Source organism: Puma concolor, chromosome A2 (assembly GCF_028749965.1).
Source record: "Puma concolor isolate L17-30 chromosome A2, mPumCon1.1.hap2, whole genome shotgun sequence".
NCBI classification, from domain to species: Eukaryota; Metazoa; Chordata; class Mammalia; order Carnivora; family Felidae; genus Puma; species Puma concolor.
Window position 1 is genome coordinate 12,379,406 of NC_141668.1, and position 14,152 is coordinate 12,393,557.

Sequence of the window (14,152 nt, forward strand, 5' to 3'; positions counted from 1 at the left end):
AATGGGATGTGGCAGAAAGAATCCCGGATAAGGCACCAAGGCAGGAACTGGTCCAAGCCCCCCCACCCCAACATGAGTTACTGAGTATGGTGTTAACCCCTCTGAGCCTCAATTTCACCATCTGTAAGATGCAAAAAGTGTCATCTATTCTTTTTTTTTTTTTTTAATTTTTTTTTTAACGTTTATTTATTTTTGAGACAGAGAAAGACAGAGCATGAACAGGGGAGGAGCAGAGAGAGAGGGAGACACAGAATCTGAAACAGGCTCCAGGCTCTGAGTTGTCAGCACAGAGCCCGACGCGGGGCTCGAACTCACGGACCGTGAGATCATGACCTGAGCCGAAGTCGGACGCTTAACTGACCAAGCCACCCAGGTGCCCCTTTTTTGTTTTTTTTTTTAAAGTAAAGCTCTACACCCAACATGGGGCTCAAACACATGACCCCAAGATCAAGAGTTGCACGCTCTTCCAACTGAGCCAGCCAGGTGCCCCACGTATCATCTGTTCTTTTTTTTTTAATTTTTTAATGTTTTTATTCATTTTTGAGAGACAGAGAAAGACAGAGAATGAGTGGGGGAGGGGCAGAGACAGAGGGAGACACAGAATCCAAAGCAGGCTCTATGCTCTGAGCTGTCAGCACAGAGCCTGACACGGGGCTCAAACCCACAAACCGCAAGATCGTGACCTGAGCCAAAGTTGGACACTTAACCGACTGAACCACCCAGGAGCCAGAAGTATCATCTGTTCTAACTCAAGATTGAACAAGAATCTATGACTACAATCTCAGTTTTTAGAGTGAAAGAAAACATAAAAATAATTTTATACAAGAAAGAAATGAGGCCTCAAAGTATAGATTAAGAGTCTCAGCTAAGGTCATAGTTACATGGAGGAAAGACAGAGACCCAACCTGATTCTAAGACCAGAGATCTCTGCCACAGTTAGAACACATTCTTGACTCTGGTCTCCTTCATCCCCAGCTGAAGTCAGAGACCAGATTTTGAGTCTTGTCACAATCACTATCTGTGGCTCTTCAGTCTAGTCATTTAACATTTTTGAAGCCCTCTTTCTTCACCTATAAAATATATGGACCACAAATACATGTGGATATATCTCTCTACTATAAATCTGCACCAGCACAAGACAGAATTAGGGTGATGATGACAACTGTTATTACAATAACTACCTGTCATTCCATCCATCCTGTGGAGGGACAAGTAGTCCAAGGAGAGGTCAGGAGAGCATCAGGGATGCAGCAGAGGTCAGAGCACCAAATCTTGGACCATCTACTTTGGCCAGAGGAAGGCAGAATAAGCAAAGATTATATTTTTCATAGGAATGATTTCAAAGAGTAAAAAAATAAAAATAAAAAAAACAAACAAACAAAAAACACCCAGCAATTAAGGGAGTAGTTACTTATCCAGGTGAATTTTAGCTGGTTAATGTGTCTACAGGGAGACAGGCAAGCAGAAATAGTTTGGGGTCGTATATGGCAGTATGTATTGAAGGCTCAGGGTCAAGTAACATGAGCCTGAGGGAGTATTTTATAGTGCACCCCTCTTCTGGCCAGCACCGTGTCCTCCCAGTTCCATGCACAGAACCCTACAAAGGGAGACTAGAATGCAGAAAACACATCTCTTTCCACTTTCCAGTCCACCTGGGACAAAGACACAGGTAGAAATCTCCTTCCAACACAGAGCCCTTGCTATGGTGAATACTAGGTTCTCGGAAAAATGAGAGATGGGGAACTAAGGTATTTTGTTCACCCTGCCCTTCTGTGAAGATGCAAATGTTCAGGAGATAAAATTCCCACCTGCTCTCTTCGTTAGCCTTATTCCCCTGGCTGACATTTGGCCATTGCCTATTGGACCTTGGAGCAATGGGGCAAACTTTGAGTTCACAGCTCTGGAGTCTGGCCAGCCACAAACCTCTCAGTATGGAATCTCATCCTTCCCACCCACCACCTCCATCTTCGATAGCTTATACTATGGGAAGGACATGTGCTAACCTTCAATTCACTCGACAACAATTCATGAGGCATCTCCTATGTCATAAGGACCCTGTGAAAGGCACTGGAGCCACAACAGTAAACTAGGTACCTGCCCTCAAAGTGTTTTCACGTACCAGTCATCAACCACAACACTAACTGGCCACATCTTATTGCAGATTAAGTTAATCCAAATGGGTAAATCGTTTGTATATAAATATGCAAAGTGTTTTATGGTAATTCTTTTGTTGTTTGTGCTTTTTGGTTTCATTCGTTGCAATTTATTTTCCCACATTCAAATTTATCTTCTAAGGTGGAAGCCAAATCTGAGAATTTGCAAGTTTTCACAGCTGGTCTTTATGTGTGTCATCATGGGGATGGTACAGGCAGGAATCCCGAGTACATTCTCTACGTGGGAAACACGTACCTCAGGACTCTCTCTGACAGGGATTCCTCTCTCAGCCAGGATTCCCAGGCTGCAGTTGGAAATGTTACACGGCCTCCTATTCCCACCCCAAGAATTCGAAGAGCTCAGCAGCAGCAGCAGCAGCAGCAGCAGAGGCTTCACTGCGGGACAACAAAGACGCCGTCTCGTATGTTGTAAAGGAGATGCGAGTCAGTGAAGGAGGTAGCACTACCGTTATGTCTCAGGAATAATCTGGTAAGTCTGACTATGGCTAAGGGAATGATGGCCTACCAGGATGAAAAGGCAGGCCGGGAAGAGTTCACAGAAACCCTCAAAAGTCAGGACGAGCTACTGGGTTGTGTTTTTGGTCAAGATGGGAGCCACCAAGTGTTTGGGGGACTCTTCAGAGCTAAAAGCTAGGAGAGGGAGATTAAGAACATCAACCAATCAAGAAGTCCTGAGATAAGCCCACGAGACCTGGCCTAACTCAAAGGGCTGTGAACATGTTACAGGACATAGGAGTTGCACCACCATTCCCTCCCCACCCAAGACATTCAGTAAAGTTCTGGAGCTCTGCACGGGGAAAGGCAGTCTTCCAGATGCTTCCAGATGAGTAGAAGGGATGGCAGAGACAGACACCCCTGATGCTCTTGCCTTCACTGCCCCTACCCAACCCTTTTCTAGTTTTTTGGTCTCCATACATTTCTAAAGCAAATTCCATCAGCCAAAAAAAACTTTATGAGCATGCATCCAAGCATATGTGCCTTTATTTAATTACTTGCATGTACTACTTTACTAATACATTCTGTATATCATAAAATATACACACACAAAAAAACAGGAACTAAAACGATGAAATAAAAGTAAATGCAAATTAGAGTTGCCCCACTTTTCTCTGCACATTCAGTGGATCATTGTGCACACAACTCAGAGAGACAAACACCCAATGTGGAGACTACCATGCTAGGCACTGGCATTCAGGACCCACCTCCAGGGTGAAGAGAGAGAAAAGGCAGGATTATCAAAATTAAGAACTACAGCAAATTTATTTTGTTTTCCTTCTCTGTCTTCAGTTGGCCAAAACCTAAAAGCATTTCCACATCAGACAATTCCTTTTAATTCAACATTTAGCAAACACACAAAATCATGGGCAGGGCCTAGAATGGCACAAAACTCATATACACCCTCAGCCTTTCATGGGACCACATTGAAAAGGCTGGGTGGAATCAGTCATAAGCAGGGCACAAAAGAAGGGAATGGCCAAGAATGGCAGACAAAGGAAAGAAGGAAGTTCCAGATGGGCCAAATTACTGGGCTGGAGTGGAGAGACCGAGCTGACAGCAGAGCAGTAATAAGGAGGGCAGTAGTGTGTGGGATGGTGTGGGACAATCTATGCCACCATTAAAAAACACTTCAGGTTGACCACAGAGATAACCGACAACCATTACAGGTCTCTGTAAAGAGGTACAGACCAAAATGATGCTTGGAAAAATCTGTTATGGCTGCTCATACAGAAGGTACGAGAGGTCTGTGAGGCAATGAGGCCACCAGCCCAGCCCACAGTGGTTTGGGACCCAAACTGGGGACCTGGAGCAGTGCAGGAACAAAACAGGGTACAAAAAAAGCTAATGCAGCATGGAAGGAACAGGAAAGTAAGAAGGAAATGAAAAGAGAGAAGGACAGTGCCCAAACTTTGGGGGTTCTAGCCACTTACAAGCTTGTCCACTGGTAGTGGTTATTGATACTGATAACTTGAGATAAACCCGCCTTTTTCCAGAACTCTCCAAAGCCTGGTCCTCAGGGCCTTTCTCAGCTTGGGGCTGCTTAGCATCAGGATGCTGGAGTGCAGACAGACACCTGTGTAGGTCACCACTTCCCAGGCCCAGCGCCAGTGACCCTGGAAGGTTGAAATTTTCATAGTAATGACAATCAGGGACAGAAAATATGATGTATAGAAGACAAGGAAGAAGGCAAGTGACTTCAGGGCCATGATGTGAGCCTGGGTGCTGGGATCACATGGACCCAGTCTATGATCCCTCATCTGCCCCAAGTGCCGGTGCAGGGAGCACATGAGCAAAAGCGTGGACACCAAGAACAGAAGGAATGGGATCAACCACATAAGCATTGCATGAGGATGAAAAAAGTGCCAATAGCTCTGTAGTCTATCAGCCAGGGTCCTGTTTCCTTGGGAATTCTGGGAGGCAGTCACCTGCACAGGAAATATAGTCCCAATGGTTGATGAGATGACCACCAGAACAGCCATGAGCAGGGAGCCCAGCAGCAGCCTGGGCACCGACTGAGAAATCCTCCACCTCAGCCAGGAGAAGACAGGGTGGGAGAAGATGGTGGTCTTCACACAGTAGAAGACAGCAAGCCAGGCGGTGAGCCAGGAAGAGAGTGTTGAAGAAGCTCCAGAGGATGCTGAAATAGTCCATTATGGAACGAAAATCAAAGAAGGTGAAGAGGTTGTTCAGGATGGCCACCCATGCAGGCAGAACCGGGAGGCGGCCAAGGAGGCCACAATCATGCCACTCGCGGGCAGCATCCGGCATCGCACCCACTCCCTGCCCAGCACAGTAACCACGAAGCCATTCTGCAACATTGCAGCCAGTGACTCCAGGAAGAAGACGACCATGAAGATCAATGCAGGTGAGGGCATCCTCTCCAGGAGGTTCTGATCAAACTGGGACGCATCCACAGGGAAAAACGGCTTCTCTGACCAAGCCACCCTATTGAGACCAGGGATCCAGAGAGCTCTCTCCTTGGATTCATGCAAAAGCCTACCTGCCAGCAAACACCTCCAGTCCCCCAGGATTTGAAAAGAGGATCCCTGTGATCTCTCTTGGCATGCGAATCACTCCCAGCTCAATGACTCCCTGTGTCTATTTGCCTAACCTGTATTTGCCTGCTCCGTACCAGAGTCCAAGGCAGGGAGATCTTAACAGAAGAGAGGCTCCAGGGGTGACTGAAAATACTCATACTTTGTACTTTATTTCTTAACCATACTGTTTCTTTCCTAACTTTTCCTTAAAAGATGCTCTAATCCTTGTTTGGCTCCCCCAACCAAAACTTCCTGGACCCTTCATGTCCCTGTTTGGTATTTTATTCAGTAGCCTGTACACATTACATTAAGGCCCAACTCTTGAATGGGTGGAGTAAGAAGTTCTTCATACGCACAAGCACCAGGAAAAGGCTCATTTTCTCCTCCACTGACTGTTCATGCTGCCTAAAATTTCACTGGAGGCTCTATTTTGAAGTTTGAGGAGTCTCCAGTTAAAATGTGACCTTCCCCGACATGTTAGCATCAAATCTGTTAGCCTTTAATGCCTTAGCTTCAATGTGCTTGGCAAACCAAAATTAACTCTTTCCTAAGAAGGCGGTGAGGAAATGAGGAAAGAAGGTAAGTCGTGAGAAGAAGAGAAAGAGAAGGGAAACTGGGAGAGCAGATCCTGAACAGACACAACAGGAGGCAGGGAAGCAAGAGTCCGGATGACAAAAGGAGCTCAGAATGAGCCCACTGGGTGGGGATTTGGTGGGGAGGGGACAATAATAGAATAACAAGCAACCTGTTAGGAACACCTTGCCATTTACAAGGTGGTTGCACACATTACATTTTGTCTCCACCACCAACCACACAGGGACACTGGTTCAGATCAGGGAGCAATGAAGAAGAAACCAACTAAAGTGGGTTTTAAAGGGGCAATGCTTAGGAACATGAAAAAGAAAAGAGCCAAGGGAGGGAAGGTGCCTAGGTGGCTCAGTTGGTTACGTGTCCGGCTTTGGTTCAGGTCACGATCTCGCGGTGAGTTCAAGCCCTGTGTCGGGCTCTGTGCTGACAGCTCAGAGCCTGGAGCCTGCTTTGGATTCTGTGTCTCTCCCTCTCTCTGCCCCTCCCATGCTCATGTTCTGTCTCTGTCTCTCAATAATAAATAAACATTAAAAAAAAGTTTTTTTTTAAAGAAAAAAGAAAAGAGCCAAGGGGAAAGAAGGAAGAGAGAGGAGGGTAGAAGGAAGCAGAGGTGCAGGTAGAGGAAGAGGGAAAGGAGTCTCCCCTTCCAATATCAAAGGTCCTGGAGCCATGGTCCTCCCCAAGGCCACTCACAATTGACATGGTCTCACTTCAAGACTCCACAGTGAGAGGTCTACTGTGAAAGATGAAAGACAGTAACAGCGAAGATAAACATTTACAGAGACCTCAGGGAAAAGAGGTTTGGCTCCGTCTCAAGTATGTCATTTACTTGAAGGCCTGCTTCCATTTTCTCAAAATATCGCCAGAGAACAGATAATCCACTCTGATCAATGGTTGTGCAACACGGCTTCAGCGACTTGATTTAGTTCTTTGTGTGTTTTTCCCCAGGCTTCTCCTTGAAGACGGCAGCCCTGAATGGCTCCTGCACGTTTCACAATATTGTGGCTCTTCTTGGAATCCTCTGGTGAAAGGCCGGCTTCATGATGTCATCAAGAAGCAAGTTGAGGCCATGGCACACACACCCTGCTGGGATCACGTGTAACCGAGTGTCCCCGGCGCGCTCACAGTCAACCTCAGGACTTCCCCAGTCATCAAAGCAGATCCTTTGCCAGAACTGGTTTTTCTCAGGACGCTTCCCTTTCTACGGTTGATGGCGCTACAAGGTGGCGTTCTCTCGTTTCCACACTCCTCTGCAAGCAGGTAGAGAGGGTGCCCTTCCTTCCACCGGCACCCCTTCATCCACCTCTCAGGGCTCCACAAGATGCATCCTAAAGAGGTCCCGCGTCCCATGCAGAGTCGGCCTCCAAAGGAGGCCACAAGCAAAACAACTCTTTTCATTGTTTTTGAGAGTCTTTCCGATGTGCAACCCCAGTCGAAATACAAGGTGTTTCTCACCAGTTTGGATCACATTTCTGTTTTCTAAAGGTGTCTCTTGCCTGAAAATAAAACTGATGAATCCTTTTCTGTGGCACAATTGGCAAAAAAACTTTAGCATGACGCCTGAGTCCCCTGTGAAATTATGCTGGTGTCAACACATAATGGCAGGACGATTTTGAAGAGACCTATTTCCACTTCCTTCATTTTGACTCGACACTAGTAGAGGATTGTTTTGGCTTCTGTTCATTAGGGAGGGTTTTTTTTATTTTTTCTTATTATGTTAAAAAATGCACTGAGTCACCTTACTGACATGTGAAAATATATATTTCATTTAACAGCATTTGTAAATCTTAGTGTCCATTCCCCACTGGACCTTTGAGTGACCTGCGGTATGCAAATACTTCCAGATTCTTCCATGGTTTCGACAGGTAATTCATGGCCCGTGCCAGGGAAAGGTGGAGCAGGAAGGAAATAACAATGTTTTTAAAGGCTAGACTGTGCATAAACACAAAGATAAATCATGCACGAATTTAATCATGATTTCCATGCATAATAAACTCCCAATAGTTTTCTGGCCCCACAGGCCCCTTCTCACTCATTCAGTCAGGTAAATATTCTTCAGTGAAACATTGACTCTAGTGGCAATCCAGTGTAAAGCAGAATCTTAGCTTTCTAAAAGTAAATCTGAGAGCTTACATCTTCAGTTATCAAAATGTGAAAAAACAATTAAATATTGCTTAATTTTCAGGTAAATTTATGCACTTTCCTCAGATAACAAAAAAAAATAGCATTTTAAAGCTATTTTTATTAAAAACTTCACCTTGGGGCACCTGGGTGGCTCAGTCGGTTGAGCGTCCGGCTTCGGCTCAGGTCATGATCTCGCAGTGAGTTCGAGCCCCGCGTCAGGCTCTGTGCTGACAGCTCAGAGCCTGGAGCCTACTTCGGATTCTGTCTTTCTCTCTCTCTCTCTCTCTCTCTCTCTCTCTCTCTCTGCCCCTCCCCCACTCACACTCTGTCTCTCTCTCCTTCAAAAATAAATAAACATTAAAAAAAAAAAAAAAAGCCTGCAAGGAGGTTCAGAGTCCAATTTTATTCAAGTTCAAAAAATCTTAGAATAGTCTTTTTTTTCTCTGACATGCACCATTTGAGCAAAGAGGAGCAATAAAATTAATCTCTAAAGGGATAAATCAATGCTCCTTCCATAATGCCATAAACTTCACTCAAATGTCCAACATCTGCGAGAGGGATAGATCATCCTCAATTCCTCAATCACAGGTTTACAAACCATGCCTTGCAGGGCGTTCTCATGGTAGAGAAGGGGCAAGATGAGAACTGAGAAGTACAGCCACAGGCTCTCACCTCCACTTCCAACAGAGCAGCTTTGCCTATTATCTAGTTCATATATGTACACACACACACACACACACACACACACACACACACACACACACACGTTCTGTGTGAGATCTCAGTTAAAGACAGGCCTCCAGGGGTGCCCGGGTGGCTCAGCCAGTTAAGCATCAGACTTCGACTCAGGTCATGATTTTGTGGCTTGCTGTTGTCAGCACAGAACCTGCTTTGGATCCTCTGTGCCCCACCGCTCTCTCTGCCCCTTCCCCACTGGTTCTCTCTCTCTCAAAATAAATAAACTTAAAAAAAATAATAAGATGGGACTCCACTACAAAAAGCAAATTTGGAGCTGATGTCCTAGATCAAAAGTCATCAAGAGGAAAAGAGTTTAAATCCCTGCATCTTCTTTCACCCCTCCCCAAAACTCTTCTAAATTGACTGTACGGAGATTTTGAGAAACTACTTTTCAAGTCTTCAATCTATATTAACACAATGAGGGGAGGAAAAAAAAAAAACCGACACTGGAAAGTAGATGGAGGAGTAGCCAAAAACGTAGCAGATCTGAGAAAACCAAATCCTATGTCAACAGAAGGAAAAGTCAAGAACTAACCTGACTTTTACTCAGGATTTTCAGTACCAGGTGCCTCTGGAGAAAAACTGCTCAGCACTGGTTGTAGGTCAGTTTAAGATTCAGATTCCCAGATCACTTCTCCCCTTTTGCACAACTGGGCAACCACTCCTCCCCAGCCCTAGGGAAAGACTGGAGGTTATTCTCCAGAAAGGACAAAACAGGATCTTCTGGGTGAACACCGAACACATCTGAGGCAAGGGTGCACTGAAAACAGACACCATCAGCTAAACAAACATTCTTGCCTCCCTTGGCTTCCAGAACACCACCACCCAGGCCTTCCGATTCCAGGCGATTCCAGGCACGAAATGAGTGTAGACTTTTCTAAGAATCCAAGCATTCCAAGAGGAGATCTAAAGACACTGATAATCAGAGATTCCTCAAATAATTAGCCCAGCCACTCACTCTACAGTGAAGCCTGGAGCAAACAAGTCCCATTCACAAGTTCACAGTCTCTACTCAACCCTTCCACTCACTCAGCTTGAGTCTGCAGTATCCGAGAAAAGGTGGGGGATAAGACAAAAATAAAGCCACAGAAAAGCTATTTGTGGGGAAACCATAAATGCATGGAGGAAAAAAACATTTCCTCCCCAAAATCCATATTCTCAGAGAGTTCAGAGACTCCAACACAACCATACGATATAACAAGATGTTGTTAAAAGGAAATATTAAATATTTTTTTTTAATTTTTAAAATTTCTCTCAAATAAAAAACATGACATCTGAAATTAAAAACTCAGCATGAGAGGGGTGCCTGCATGGCTCAGTCAGCTAAGCATCCGACTTCGGCTCAGGTCATGATCTCACGCCTCGTGAGTTCAAGCCCCAAAACAGGCTCTCTGGTGTTAGTGCAAAGCCCACTTCGGATCCTCTGTCCCCTCTCTCCCTGCCCCTCCCCCACTCACACTCTGTCTCTCTCTCTCTCTCTCTCTCAAAAATAAATAAACATTCAAAAAGTTTTTTAAAAAACTCAATATAAGAGATGAAGATAAGGGGCACCTGGGTGGCTCAGTCAGTTAAGCGTCCGACTCTTAGTATCGGCTCAGGCCGTGATCTCTCAGTCCAGAGATCGAGCTCTGTGTCCAGCTCAGGGCTGAGGACTGAGCACTGAGCGTGGAGCCTGCTTGGGATTCTCTCTCTCTCTGTCTCTCTCTCTCTCTCTCTCTCTTTGCTCCTCCCCCACTCACGCACCCTCTCTCTCTCTCTCTCCAAATCAGTAAGTAAACATTAAATTTAAAAAAATGAAAGATAAAATTTATAAAATATCTTAGAAAGCAGAGCCAAAAAAAAAAAAAAAACTGTAGGTGAAAAACAAAGAGAATGCTAATCCAGGATACCCAGTATCCAACTAATAGAGATTCCAAAAGGAGAGAAAGAATAAATGGAAGGGAAAACCCCGTCAACAAAATAACTGTGAAGAAAAATTCCCGGAACTACAGGACATAAGCTTTCCTATTAAAAGGGCCCTCCAAGTATCTGGGTCACCATAAAGTTTCAGAAGACCGAACATAAAGAGAAGAGCTGGGGCACCTGGGAGGTTCGGTCGGATGAGCGGACGACTCTTGGTTTCGGCTCAGGTCATCATCTCGTGGGTTTGAGAGTTCCAGTTCCAAGGTGGGCTCCACGCTGACCGTGTGGAGTCTGCTTGGGATTCTCCCTCTCTCTCTGTCCCTCTCCCACTCACTCTCTCTAACTAAAAAAAAAATACACTTAAAAAATATTTTTTTTTTTAATTTTTTTTTTTCAACATTTATTTATTTTTGGGACAGAGAGAGACAGAGCATGAACGGGGGAGGGGCAGAGACAGAGGGAGACACAGAATCGGAAACAGGCTCCAGGCTCTGAGCTGTCAGCCCAGAGCCCGACGCGGGGCTCGAACTCACGGACCGGGAGATCGTGACCTGGCTGAAGTCGGACGCTTAACCGACTGCGCCACCCAGGCGCCCCTTAAAAAATATTTTTAAAAAATAATAAAAACAAAACAAAGAGAAGATCCTAGAAGCTTCTCGGGAGGGCAAGAAGGAAGGAAGACACCACTTTCAAAATATTAGCAATTCGAGTATTTTTTAGACTTTTAAAAGGTAATTTTGGAAGCTAGAAGGCACTGCAACAATCATCTCTAACCTAAACTTCCTATCTGGACACTCAAGTACAAGGAAAAAATAAGGACTTTTCAGATAAGCAAAGTCTCACACACAGTTTACTTTCTGTGTAATCCTTCCCTGGGAACCACTTCTCCAAAGCTAGAGGGTATCACGATAAAGGAAGGCATGGAGTACAGACGATAAAGGTCCAGGAAGGGAGACAGGCCTAGGGGGTTACCAGGACAACTAACTGAAAGGGCTGACCTCAGGGGGAAGGGAGGTGCACCAAGCATCCGGGCCAATTCCAAACTGGAACAAAACGAGAGGGCCCACTAGAGACGCTCTCAGGCAAATAAAATCTTAGACTACTAAATGTTTCCAAAATTGCTGAGAAGGATTTAGACCACCGATGAAAAGTCTGAAAGCTAAAAGCAAATGTAATGAGGCAATTATTAACTCAACAGAAAACAAAAGTTTGTAGGGAAAGGGTCGCCTGGGTGGTTCAGTTGGCTGAGAGTCCGACTTCGGCTCAGGTCATGATCTCGTAGTCGGTGAGTTCGAGCCCCGCGTCAGGCTCTGTGCTGAAAGCTCAGGGCCTGGAGCCTGCTTCTGAATCTATGTCTCCCTCTCTCTCTGCCCCTCCCCTGCTCACGCTCTGTCTCTCCCTCCCTCTCAAAAATAAATAAACATAAAAATTTAAAAAAAAAGTTTGTAGGGAAAGAAAAAGTAATTGTGGAATCCACAGGTCCACCATGAATAGCATTTACCTCGTCATTTAAAAGAAAACTTGTTTCTCTACACACAGCAGACACCGAATTCAGACACCAAATTGGGGGTGGAGGTTGGGGGGGTTCTCGTACCACAATTCTCCAATTCTCCAGACATCAACTGGGTGCCTACAATTCAATTCCAACGCTAATTACTCAAAGTTCGTGCAGACCCACAGGTTAAGGGCTCAGTCCCAAGACTGCACCCCACTTCAGATGCCAGTCTCAAGCCTCAGGTTGTCACTCGTACATCTGACCAACCAGCCCTAAATTGGAGTTTCCCACACATCCTCCTCAGGTTCAATAACTTGATTTAGGATATCACAAAACTCAGAAATACTTTCTTACGTTTACTCGTTTATTACAAATGATTTAGATGAATGGCCAGACGAAAATATATATAGGGTGAGACCCAGAAGAGTTCCAAGTGCAGGAATCTCTCTGTCTCTGTGGAGCTGGAGTTCACTACCTGGCATTTGGATGTGTTCACCAACCAAGGAGCTCTCAGAAACTCCTTGATTAGGGTTTTTATGGTGGTTTAGTTATGTAGGTACAACTGATTAGATCACGGACCACCAGTGATGGACTCAGTCTCCAGAGGTTTGAGGTGGGGCTGCAAGTGCCAACGTTGTAGAGGAGTCTGGGTCTTTCTGGCACCAGCTCCATATTCTGAAGGTAGGGGCTGCCAGCCAACAGTCTTGTCATTTGCATCAAAAGAACATTCCGATCGCTCCTGAGATTCCAAGGGTCTTAGAAGCTCTTGCTCAGGAACTGGGGTCAAAGACTATATGTTGGAACAAAAGATGCTCCTAGCACCCCTACACTCAGGAAATTACAAGGGTTTTAGTAGGTCTGTGTCAGAAACCAGAGGCAGGGACCAAATGTGTATTTCTTATTATGTGACAGTCATAACACTTCAAATACTGAACGTCGATTTAGCCAACACTGCAATAAAACTACATTGAAAAGTGAGACGGAAAAGGTCTGCCATGGAAACAGGGTGAAGAAGAACTATGTTTTCATGTTCTATAGTGGAAAGTATGCCCGAGATTGAGAAATCAAAAGTAGCAGTACAAGCATATAATTCACTCACACACACACACACACACACACACACACACACACACACAGCTAAAGGCAGTGAAAGCAGCTGCTTTGGGAAAGAGGGGTTTGAAAGAGAATGGGAGCAAGAACCACTGTTTTTCAAAACCCCTGGCAGAGGGGGGCCTGGGTGGCTCAGTCAGTTAAGCGTCCACTCTTGATTTCGGCTCACGTCATGATCTCACAGTTTGTGAGATGGAAGCCTGCATCAGGTTCCACACTGACAGTGCAGAGCCTGCTTGGGATTCTCTCTCTCTCTCTCTCTCTCTCACCCTGCCCCTCCCATGCACTCTCTCTCTCAAAATAAATAAATAAACTTAAAACAAATGGTGAAAATATCTAGCTCTTTAAACTAGACGTATATACAACTTTGATGAAATCTTAAGAAAAAAAAATGAGAGAAGATAACAAGCAGAGGCCTACGAGCGAATACAGCCAAACTAATCCTCCTTGGTTTTTGTAAACAGCAGTGCTTCCTAGAAGCACAGATTCATTTTCCTCTTGCAATTAAGTATTGGACTGCTGTCCTCCATAAACAGGAATTAGAATGATCTAATATTACTCATAATCTTATTAAAATCTTCCAAGTATGTGTTTTTCATAATCATTTGGAGGAAAAAGGGCAGAAGTCAATATATGAGTCATGTTTCTAAAATGGCTTAATCATTCTCCTAGAAAAAATCATCATCTCAGATTTCCCATTTTTCAAACAGTGATTATTCTTCTAACTTTTCTCTCTTCACATCCCTCCATCTCGTCCCTCCTGAGATCCTCAAACAGCCCCCACCCAGCATTCATCATACACCTTCCAGGGGGCATGAGGGATAAAGGGAGTGTTGGTGGTAGCAGATTATGAAACGCTTCCTAGGAGGAGGCCAAAATGTGCTGACCTACATACCACGATCAGGGGTGCGACAGTCCTGGGAACTGGTGGATAAAATAAAGAGGCAAATGAAGAACATAACACCCACTATGCTCCCACCACAATA

General features: G+C 44.9%; 1 long non-coding RNA gene across 1 annotated transcript in view; it reads right to left on the reverse strand.

The window, feature by feature from the left end:
• LOC147582989 (uncharacterized) overlaps positions 1-14,152 on the reverse strand; it is a 201,517-nt gene that overhangs the window by 163,543 nt on the left and 23,822 nt on the right. The window lies entirely within an intron of this gene.